Source organism: Hemibagrus wyckioides, linkage group LG23 (genome assembly GCF_019097595.1).
Source record: "Hemibagrus wyckioides isolate EC202008001 linkage group LG23, SWU_Hwy_1.0, whole genome shotgun sequence".
NCBI lineage: Eukaryota > Metazoa > Chordata > Actinopteri > Siluriformes > Bagridae > Hemibagrus > Hemibagrus wyckioides.
Genome location: NC_080732.1, coordinates 10,860,944 through 10,871,986, shown reverse-complemented (window position 1 = coordinate 10,871,986; position 11,043 = coordinate 10,860,944).

Genomic DNA, 11,043 nt, shown 5'->3' with positions numbered 1-11,043 from the left:
ATACTAATATTATATTTTGCTAATAATATATAATAAAACTAAATACTTTAAAATAATTTAACCTAAATGAAAACCTGTGATTAAAAACTACAAATTTCTATTATTTGTGTATAATGAGACAAATGTAAATGATGACCTGTTTTTGTCATTTGGTCATTATAGGGGGTGCTATAGGCAGCTTTTGCTCCTTGCCTCATAGCACACAAACCTTGAAACAGAACTGCAGGGTAAAGTGTCCCAACACTGAGCCTCTCCAGCCCTGAAAGAGTTTGTATAATGAATCCTCTTTGTCACACCATTTCAGATACAATTACCTTTAGTATCACTTCCTAGCAGCCCCGAGACACCCTATCAGAAGACATTAAGAGAGGCGGCCTGACTGAAGTTCACAGGCAAGACCTGTAGGGGAGAGGGGGTTGATGTGGAAGGTGGGTAGATGAGACAAAAACCTACTCATTTGTAAAGAATCCTATAATGACACTACAGTGAAGATATATGGAAATATAATTGAAGTTCTCTATTAAAAAAATTATTTTACATTGGAAAGGGCTAGCAATTGAACCTTCATATACCACATAGTGTGTGTATATATATATATATATATATATATATATACACTAAGATACCAGTGCAGCCAGATCATTTTTGTGTTAGGAAAATGATGCTATGCTTTTTGAAAAAAAATACAGGAAGAAATGCAATAATGAAAGGTAATGAAAAGCAAAATGTAAGGGTTTTACAGTTTTTCCAAATTAGTTACACACACGTCCCAAGCATTATTCACAACTGAAATCCCCAAACTCTTTGTTGCACATTATTCTAATAATCTTACAATTAAAGGGGGGAAAAAAACACTTTTTTATCCAAAAACTTACATGCCTCATGGCCGGGTAATGCAGTCAGAATCACACAAAAAGAGATACTGTATTTCAAAAGACAAAGACCAAAAAACAACCACTGAATAAGTCATTTGTGTAACTTTGTCTGTTCACATATCTAGATACTTCACAAAATAAAATAGGCCACAAAAGCTTTTCTTTTTTTTTTTCAAAATTTGAAACATTGAAAATTTGATGGCTTCAGGAAGACATTTATGTTAAATCTATAATGAATTCCGAAATTACAGTGATGCTGATATTGCTTAAAAGCTCCTGGTTACACAGTTCAATTTTACTATATACAGTTGTAGAAAGTAAATTATTTATTACATCAGGTGTCATCTAGATGAGGATGGGTTTCCTTTTAAATCTGGTTCCTCTCAAGGTTTCTTTTTCATTTTTCATTTAGTTTTTTTTCCTTGCCACCATTGCCTCTGGCTTGGTCATTATGGATAAACGTTGTAATTTTTTATTCTGGAATTTTATTATCCTGTAAAGCTGCTTTGCAACAAAGTCCACTATTAAATGTGTTATAGGAATAAAATAGAATTGAAGTACATAAACTATGTCCCAGCATGCAAACGTTGCATTATTGCATGCCATTTTGTAATATAAATAGTGTGAGATGTTACAATCTTTTTTCTTGCACAGTCAAGCCTAGCCAAAAGGTGTATAATCCAACCTGCAGCTATGCTGTGAACAGCAAGTGAAAGAGTTTGTTTAGCTAGGAAAGAGGACAGCAGACGTGCTTTGGCATTGTCCAGCAATTATGTTTTGACTAAAACAGACAGGTGAATCTAATCTTAGCTAATTAATTGAGGAAGCTTTCAGATTTATAAACTACTTTGACATAAAGACTATGTGCTGGTTAAAATTTAAAGCATTATTAATTAGTGCCACTTGCATAGGAAGAGTGAGTTCAATACATCAGTTACTTATTATTCTGCAGTGTCTTATTATTATTATTATTATTATTATTATTATTATTATTATTATTATTATTATTATTATTATTATTATTATTATTATTACTCTATTCATTATTATGCACATCACCACTATTCTATCGTTCTATTTTTTTTATCCCATAAATAACAAAGTAAGGCAATGCTTTTAAAAAAATAAACAGTCTACTCTGGTTCCTTGAAGGGAATATTATGCTAATGATAATGCTAATCCTGGAAAATGATAGTTTAGCTTGGAAATTGGGCAGGGTCAAAGAATAAAAAACTCATTAAAAGGTTGAAGGTTGGGGGCAGACTAATCTTCTCTCATGCATCTTTAGTGCCATCTAAGACGGTCATGTAATTATAATACTTTTGTAACTGAAGAGATTTGTTTCTAGGCAGGAGAAACGAGAATGAGGGCAGGTGTCCAGAACATCATCATCATACAGAAATCATACATGATATTCAATTCACTTCAATTCAATTCAATTCAATTTATTTGTATAGTGCTTTTAACAATGGACATTGTCTCAAAGCAGCTTTACAGAAGTATAGAAACATAGAATCCCTATTTATTATTTCTGTTTTGTTATTTATAAATGTGAGTGCAGCATTTGAAACTACTGACTGTGATATTACAATAAAATAGATTGAAAAGGATTTTTTTTATGCTTTAGACTTGTTGACAGACTATTACCATTAACTAACATGGTAGCATAAAAGATTATATCAATTTAGAGAGCCTAAAAAAGTAAAATACTGTGTCAAAAGGTCTATTTTAGTGCCCATATTCTATTCCATTATATCTAGACTTTCATTTCTAATGATACAATGTTTAATAGAAACGTTGTTCTGTTAAATTCTGACAAAACAGAATTACAAACACTGAATACTAAGTCTATTCAAAATAAGGGTTGTGGATTTCACAGTGGAGTTTGGTCTAATCTTATATTCTGGTGTACCATTTGATTCTCATATAACTAACATCTCTAGACCTATTATTATGAACAGATAATCATAGCCAAAAGAAGAAATATTTTAATACTACATGATGCTGAGTAACTAATTCATTGAGCTAGTGTTACCGGCTGCCCTGCTGACTCTTTTAGGAATTTTTAGCTAGTTCAGAACAAAGCAGTCCATGTCCTACATAGGAAAAAAGTCAGTCCATTATCCTGGTGTATTCAATGAAGCGGGCTGCCTGTTAAATTCTGCACCGAAAAAAGTCCTGCTTATGATGCTTAAAGTTTCTCAGTTGTTTTGCTCTAGTATATCTCCCTTATGCTGTGTATTATGAGTAAAACATGCTGACATCACAGTCTGCACCCTTTTCACTGAGCTTTATTGCAATAAGAAATTTATTTGGGATTCAGTCACAGGAAGCAAAATATAGTGCAAAAGCAAGAAGATACAACAGTGCAATTATACAGTATTTTGGTAAACAATTCAAATAAGAATAAGGACAACACAGTAAAAATTGTTTAAAAAATATGTTTTTCACCACTGCTCAACATGAATGAAAAAACTGGGTTGTATGTGCGTTTTATGATTTACATTTACATTTGTATTTACTGCAGAAAATCAATCTGATAAAAAAAAATATATTCTTGTAGCCCAAATATCTGATGTGTTAAAGAAAATAGAACCATGTATTGTGTTAAATTAAAGTCCCAATTATTGTCATCTACCCTTTTTCTACCTTTCAAACATAACAGCACTGAGTCTTCACATATGTTCATGAGACTGCAAAATACAGCCAGGAATCTGAGATCAGTCCTCTATACAGAATCTCTACAGATTGTCCAGAATTCTAGCTCCTCTGTTATGGACTCTGCTCTTTAGTTCATCCCACAGCTTTTCAATAAGGTTTTGGTCAAATGACCGTGACATTGAATCAATTTTGTGCAGATTTAGACAAATGTATTGGGTCATTGTCCACTTAAAGTAAACATGAAAAATGTTTGTATCACAGGTTCCCAGTCCTCAACACCAGAGCCATACTTAGCAGTGGTGATTCGTTTTTTTTCTTAGTCCTTACACTAGACACACTGAGCATTTGTTGCCAAGAACCTATATTTCTGTTGAATCCAACCATAAAAACCAGTTACGGTAAGTTTTCCAGGCATGGGCATTCTCAGATTTGTATTGCTATTTTATAGCCACTGCCTAATTTCTGAAGGTCAACACCATTTTGTCTCATTTCATTTGAATATTCTCTCATTTTCACCATATTGAAGGATTAAGGGAATCTGGCTTATGTCTAACTTCATTCATACTAATAACCGAGTCAAAAAGGAAATGTTCCTAAGTACTCAGATGACTTTATAAAACAAAATATAGATAGAAACATGTAACTTCTGTTACATGTTACATGTTAATAGTTATTTTGTTACAAATATATTTTATTAAGTTTTTGTTTGTTTGTTTGTTTGTTTGTTTGTTTGTTTTCTAATGAATTTGCTTTCTCTCATATTTTCAGTAAGATTTAGATGACTAACTACAAAGACATTTTTATAAAATGCTCCTTTACCCAGCTTTACCAACAGTTCTAATAATTCTTTAGTTGGCCTTAAATATATATTTATAAAGTAGACAATATAAATTACATTTATCTCACTAATATGCATTCATGCTTGGAAATCAATTAAAACTTACAGAAACATATTAAAAACTGGCAAGCTGGAGGGTTTGTGTTGTGTTGGCTTCATTTGGGGAAATGTTAAATTATCATGGCATTTTAGCCAGTTGTTACATAGAAGACTTTAGGAAAGAGTAAACAAAGGACATTTGTATTAGGCTGAAAATTCTTCTATTTCTCCACTTTAGGTCACTTACCTTCAGGCTTATCTCCTCTGACAAGAAGATCATCTAGCCAAGATGACTGTTTGCTTATTGGGGACTGTTAAAAGAAAGCAAATGTTTTATGCTATTTTTAAGTACACATGACACACTGCTGATTTCTGGCTCCTTTGAAAATCACATGTGCTTGAGGCAGGCGTGAAATCGACATTTGCACCCAAGAGTGGCGCATCAGGATGCATGACAAAGGTTCCTTATTGTGCAGAAGGCCCGGGAGGGAGCAAATCTGGTCTCGTGTTCTTTCCCAACCACATCCTCCACTGCTAGAGGGTCACTTTGTCCAGTGCCCACCATCTTAAAGCCTTTGAACTGATCATGCAACCAGAGGGGTGAGCCTGGTGGAATTTTATAGGCTGTGTTGATGAACACACTGCTGTTAAAGAATATTATATCAGTGCTTCATGCTATCCAGTCCATCAGCATCACAATAGAGCTACTGTCTTTCTCACATCTGGATAAAATAACAAGCGCTCACATCTGTGTATAGAATTGCTTCATTTTGCTTGACAATTTGATTCTCAATTTGTAACATCTTGCCTAGACCCATTTTGCTGGAAATGGTTCAGTCTTACATCATACTTGTGGATTAACATCTGAATGATGCTGGTTATATGTGCCATTAATACAAAAAATTACAGTACATAAGCAAGGCCCCTTTTCTGTCTGCGGGCTATTCATTTGACTATACACCTTTTAAAGTTTTATATTATTAGGGCTGTGTGTGTTATCTGTTAAATATGTGAACAATTAAATGATCAATTTTTAAATGAATTTGATTATGTTTAGGATATTGATCCATGTTTCATGATACAGATTAAGCCTCAGAAAGCCACATTCCAGAACTTATTTTATGAAGGTTTGATTTTCTGAATTGTTTCATTTTCCTATTATAAGTGGAATAAATAACATTCAAATGAAATCCCAAGCTTTCTAAATTTTATCAGATAGTTACATTTCTTTTGTGTGTATTATAAACTGCTACACAGGTGCCAAATAAGTGCAATGGCATAAGTATTGCCATTACAATATAATTAATAATAGTAATATAATTACTTTTTATAGCGAAACATTCTCAGTTTAACATCAACTCTCCACTGATGCAGAATCATTTTCATTCATACAACGATTCTTATTTTAAATGCTATCCTACAATGTATTGGAGGAAACTGTCTGAATATGAATTTTAATTATGCTGGAAAAATGGTAGAATTTGAGCTAAGCTTTATGTACTTAGCTGATTTCAGTCAAAAAATCCCCCAGGAGTCTCTGCAAACACCTGGGTGATCACAGAGTTTACTTCTTGCCAAGAAATGAGGACAAGTGTGCATTCTAGTTTTTTGTGCAAAGACACAATGTATAAGGGAAATGTTTGCTATTATGTCCATTTTCTTTGTTCTTTTTGTTCCTTTGTTTCAGTTTCTGATCATATTTTGTTTTCTTTAATGAGGTCACAACTCTATTCAACCGAATGCGTCTATTTTCTACTTCCCCGCAAACATCCCAGGTGACTGTTCAACATAGGCAGTAACTCTAAACATGCCTTCAGCCAGTTCTTTCTCTGTAAATGAGTGTGTGTGTGTGTGTGTGTAGACACAGTGATTACACAGCTGCATGTATATCTTTGTGTTTGTGCATGCACAATGCTTGCGATATTCTTAACTGCAAGGTCATATGTTCGGCTGTAGTTACTAAAGTATTTATTTGTTATTATTTCTGTGATGTGATACTTTGCTTATTCATTTTTATTCATAAATAAAGGAACATAACACAATTACAATTACTAGAATGCATAGATAAGAACCAAAATCTTTTGGATTGAAATCATTTTAAGCTACATTTATAAATGTCTAAAATAAATTATTATTATTATCCTGGAACAGGGACTGAGGAGCAACAATAAATGAACGTTTTCTAATCATCGCTGTTCACGACATGGGGCCACGTCTCCTCAGCCTTTCCAGTGTGATGAGCTAATTTGACAGCTCACGGTGTGCTGTGAATCCATCCTCAGTGAGACAGGTACCCTAGGGCAAGTCAGCTGGATTGTGGCTGCTTACAGATTTAGCTGCAGCTTCCTGCTGGGTGTCATCTGTCTCTGTGCTGTGGTGCTGCCTAATTTTTTATTTTTTTTTTTGTCCTCCTGACATCATGAGACTGAACAGTTTGTGCCTGGCAGGCCTTTTCTGTCCAGGTCTGCCATCAAAGCAGCCATCGAGCTCCTGATCCAGCCCGGCATTGCTCCCAACACATACCCCCGAGCTTTTAATGGAAAAAACACAGGCCCTCAAAAACTTCCCCCAAATGGTGCAAGAGAATTAGTATACCATTCCTGTGCACTAATAGTGCTCTAATAAAAATGGTCAAAAGGTTTTGGTTTTTAGGTGTGTGTGTGGGTGCGGTGGTTGGGGGGCATGGAGGAAGTCCAAGGATCGACACAGAAACTGAAACAGAAATACATACACATACACTGTGGCCTTCAAATCTGGAGACTGCTGTGAACCTTAATCGTAAGCGACACAATGATTTTCTACCTCAGGAGGTTTACAGTTTAGCACTGTGTGACACTGTTGACAAGGTCACTGGGTGAAAGTTTGGCTTTCAACAAAAGCACATGATGATGAGTGCATATGTTAAGTTTCAGTCAGGAGCGACTGCATACACAGGCCCTCAAGAACAAGAACACCAACTCCAACCAAACAGTGTGACAAGGCAGAGCTCTGTCCAGGAAAGGCTGACATTTCTGTCTTTCCTTACTCTCCTTATAGCATACTCTCTTTTCCTGTCTCTGGAGTGCAGACACTCAGGGAGTATCAGGATTAGTGATCTGCTCTTTGCTCAAGGACAAAGCCAGCTAAGAGGAAAAATAGGGATATACAAAGATAAAGAAAGGAGTAGAAACAATCAGAGAAAGAGAGAGATACAGAGAGAATGCAGTTAAAGAGTTAAAGGTAAAGGTTAAAGTGTACGCAAGAGATGGAGAGAGAAACTGAGAAAGAAAGAGAGAGAGAGAAAGGCAGTGGAGGCCAGGCAGGTTGTTTAGCCCCAGGATGTGAGCTCTTGCCAGGGTTGTGAGTCGTGTAATCCCCCACCTGTTTAATGCCACTATTAGCGGTATTCAGCACACACTGCTATAAGCTTACTGAATCCCTACGGCTGACTCGCAGGGCACTGGATCAAGACCCAGATGGAAAGAGGGGAGAAAAAAAGACAGTGAGTGCAAGTAAACAAGAGAGAGGAAAAAGCCATTCGATGCAAAATAATTACACCCATTGGGTAATGTGTGTCCTGTGGTCAGAAATGGTGGAGTAGACAAATGTGTGTGTGTGTGTGTGTGTGTGTGCCTGCAGCATCACTGTGCTCCCAGGAGAGTCAAGGCCTATGCAAGGCTACAGCAGCGTTTTTAATAGCAGATATTCGTTATAATTTTAATGACACTATGATACTACACATTATAAATTGGAATGGTTATATAATACATGTAAAATATATGTTTATAATGGTTGTATAATATGTCCAAAATCTCCATGTATATAGAAGAGAATATGTGCTTCCTTGACATAATAAACAGTTTAATATTTGTATTGCCAAAGCCTGCATTACAAAATGTGTGAATGAATAATAAAATAAACTTAAAAGGAAACATTAAACAATTTAATAAACCAAATCTAACAAAAATATTAATAATATTAAGAAAAAGTATTATTATTAAGAAGAAAGAAAGAAAGAAAGAAAGAAAGAAAGAAAGAAAGAAAGAAAGAAAGAAAGAAAGAAAGAAAGAAAGATCACTTGTGTATTTTAGCATCTCATTTACATGTCATTAGGTTCACATGAATTTGCTTATTTGTTTGTGTTTAATAGCTACTTCCAAGACCTGATTATTTGTATATTCAGTTGTTCAGTTGTATATTTAGTTTTTTTTTCCTTTTTAGTGTAATGCAAAAACAACTAGAACAAAAAAAATAAATACTGTTTTTAGGTTATATATTCAATTTTGTTTTTGTAAAAATATTTTTTGATATTTAAAAAAACGTGTTTCTGTTAATGACATGAAGTTGCTGATAGAATTGTGGTAAATGGACTTTTTTTTTATTATTGTACTTTGTCTCCATCTAGTGAATACATTTTAAATCATGGATAATTAAATCAAGCATGAATATTCAGGTGCATCATGGCCACTAATAAATGGACCAGTGAGTGTATACTGATGGTGTTTTTTTTTGTTTGTTTTTTTTTAAAGAAACCCCCAGTTTTTTTTTTGGAAAATTTTTTGGAGCCTCCACAAATATATGTACCTAGGTTTGTCTTGAAAGTTGAGCAGGACACATGATTTGAAGTTTCCCTAGAGACCTAGATCATTTTGAAAAACACCCTCAACTAAGAACAATATATTCATCAATTTATTATGTGATTAAATAAATAAATGAACAGGTTATATATGTATGATTGTTAATAGATCAGCCATCTCACGCACATGTACACTGATCAGCCATAACATTAAAACCACCTACCTAATATTGTGTAAGTCTTCACTGTGCTATCAAAACTGCTCTGGCTTGCCAAAGACTCTACAAGACTGGTTTTTAATGCTGATTTGTGTACATTAGAGTTCAACAATATGCATACACACATACCAATCAGACAAAACATTAAAACTCACCTATGGAGTGTATAACTGATTATCTCATAACAATGGCACCTGTCAAGGAGGAGGATATATTATGCAGCAAGTGAACATTTAATTCTCAAAGCTGATGTGTTAATAGCAGGAAAAAATGTCCAGGCATAAGGAACTGAGTGACTTTGACAAGGGCCAGATTGTGATGGCTAGACGACATGGTCATAGCATCACCAAAATGGCAGGGTGAGGTGTTCCAGTTAAGCAGAGGTTAGTACTTACCAAAAGTGGTGACAGGGTCATAGGCACAAAAGGTTCACTGATGTGTGTGAGGAGCAAAGTCTAGTCTGTCTGATGCAATTCAACATACAAGCTACTGTAGCACAAACTGCAGAATGCAAACACACAATGCATCACAGCTTACTGCATAAGGGGCTGCATATTTGTAGATTGGTCAGAATGCCAATGCTGAACCGTGTCCACTGGCAAAAGTGCCTACAATGGGCAAGTGAGCATCAGAACTGGACTATAGAGCAATGGAAGAAGGAGGTCCACTCTGCTGAATCATGCATTCTTTTACATCATGTGGATACCCCGGTGTGTTGCTTACCTATAAGGGTGCACTGTTGGAAGAAGGCAAACCTGAAGGCAGTGTGATGCTTTGGTCAATATTCTGGCATTCATTTTGATGTCTTTTTTACATGTAGCACATGTCATTATTGATGTCATTTAGTTAGAATATCTCCTATTAAAATATTTTGTCTACAGTTATGTCTATGTATGTTAACTAACCCTCTATGTCTGTATCCTATGGTATAAGATAGCCACCACAACAACTCAGGGTACAAAATAAAATTGAAAATAGAATATTTTTAGGTCTCTAGATATCAGATGAGATTTAAGCACTTTTAAACACTGATTGCTCGCTCTTTCAACCTGTTAACATCACAGCTTTTTACAGCTGTCCAGGTTATAAAAAGAGACTCAAAATAAAAACAGTCAAAATGGAATTTAAAAGTAAAATAAAATAAAATAAAATAAAATAAAATAAAATAGAATGGAAGTTGTACAATAAATGGAATTAGTTGTACAAGGAAAAACAAATAGACAAAATGTAGAAATATATAGCATATGAATGCACTACAATGACTGATGAATATGGTAAACTGAATATAGTATTGCTATTTATCTGCAGTGTAGTGCAAATCTGTACGGTGTGTTGTGCAAAAAATTCTAGTTGAGGTAGAGATGTTGTGAGACAAGTCCAAGCTCTAAGTGTTGTCCTGGTTGAGGGCCCAGATGGCCTGTAGGAAGAAGCACCTCCTCATTCTTTCTGTATTTGCCTTCAAGGGGTAGAAGCGCTTCCCTGACTGCAGCGGAGAGAGAAAAGCCCATTGTTTGGATGGCTATCTTTCACTATCTTCTTGGCCTTGGTCCAGCACTGCTTGCTGTAGATCGACTGCGGGTCGGGGAGCTCAGTGCGGATGGTACACTCAGCTGATAACACCACCCTCTGGAGAGCCGATCTGTTCTGCTTGGTGCTATTCCCTAACCAGGCTGTGATTCTTCCCATCAGGATGCTCACAATGGTGCAGGTGTAAAAGGTCCTTAGCACCTGAGAGGGTAGTTTAAAGTCCTTAAGTGTCTAATGTGGTAAAGACAATGCTGAGCCATCTTTGCCAAGATGTTGGTGTGACAGGACCATGACAGGTCCTGCACACTATGAAAATGTAGATACCAGAAA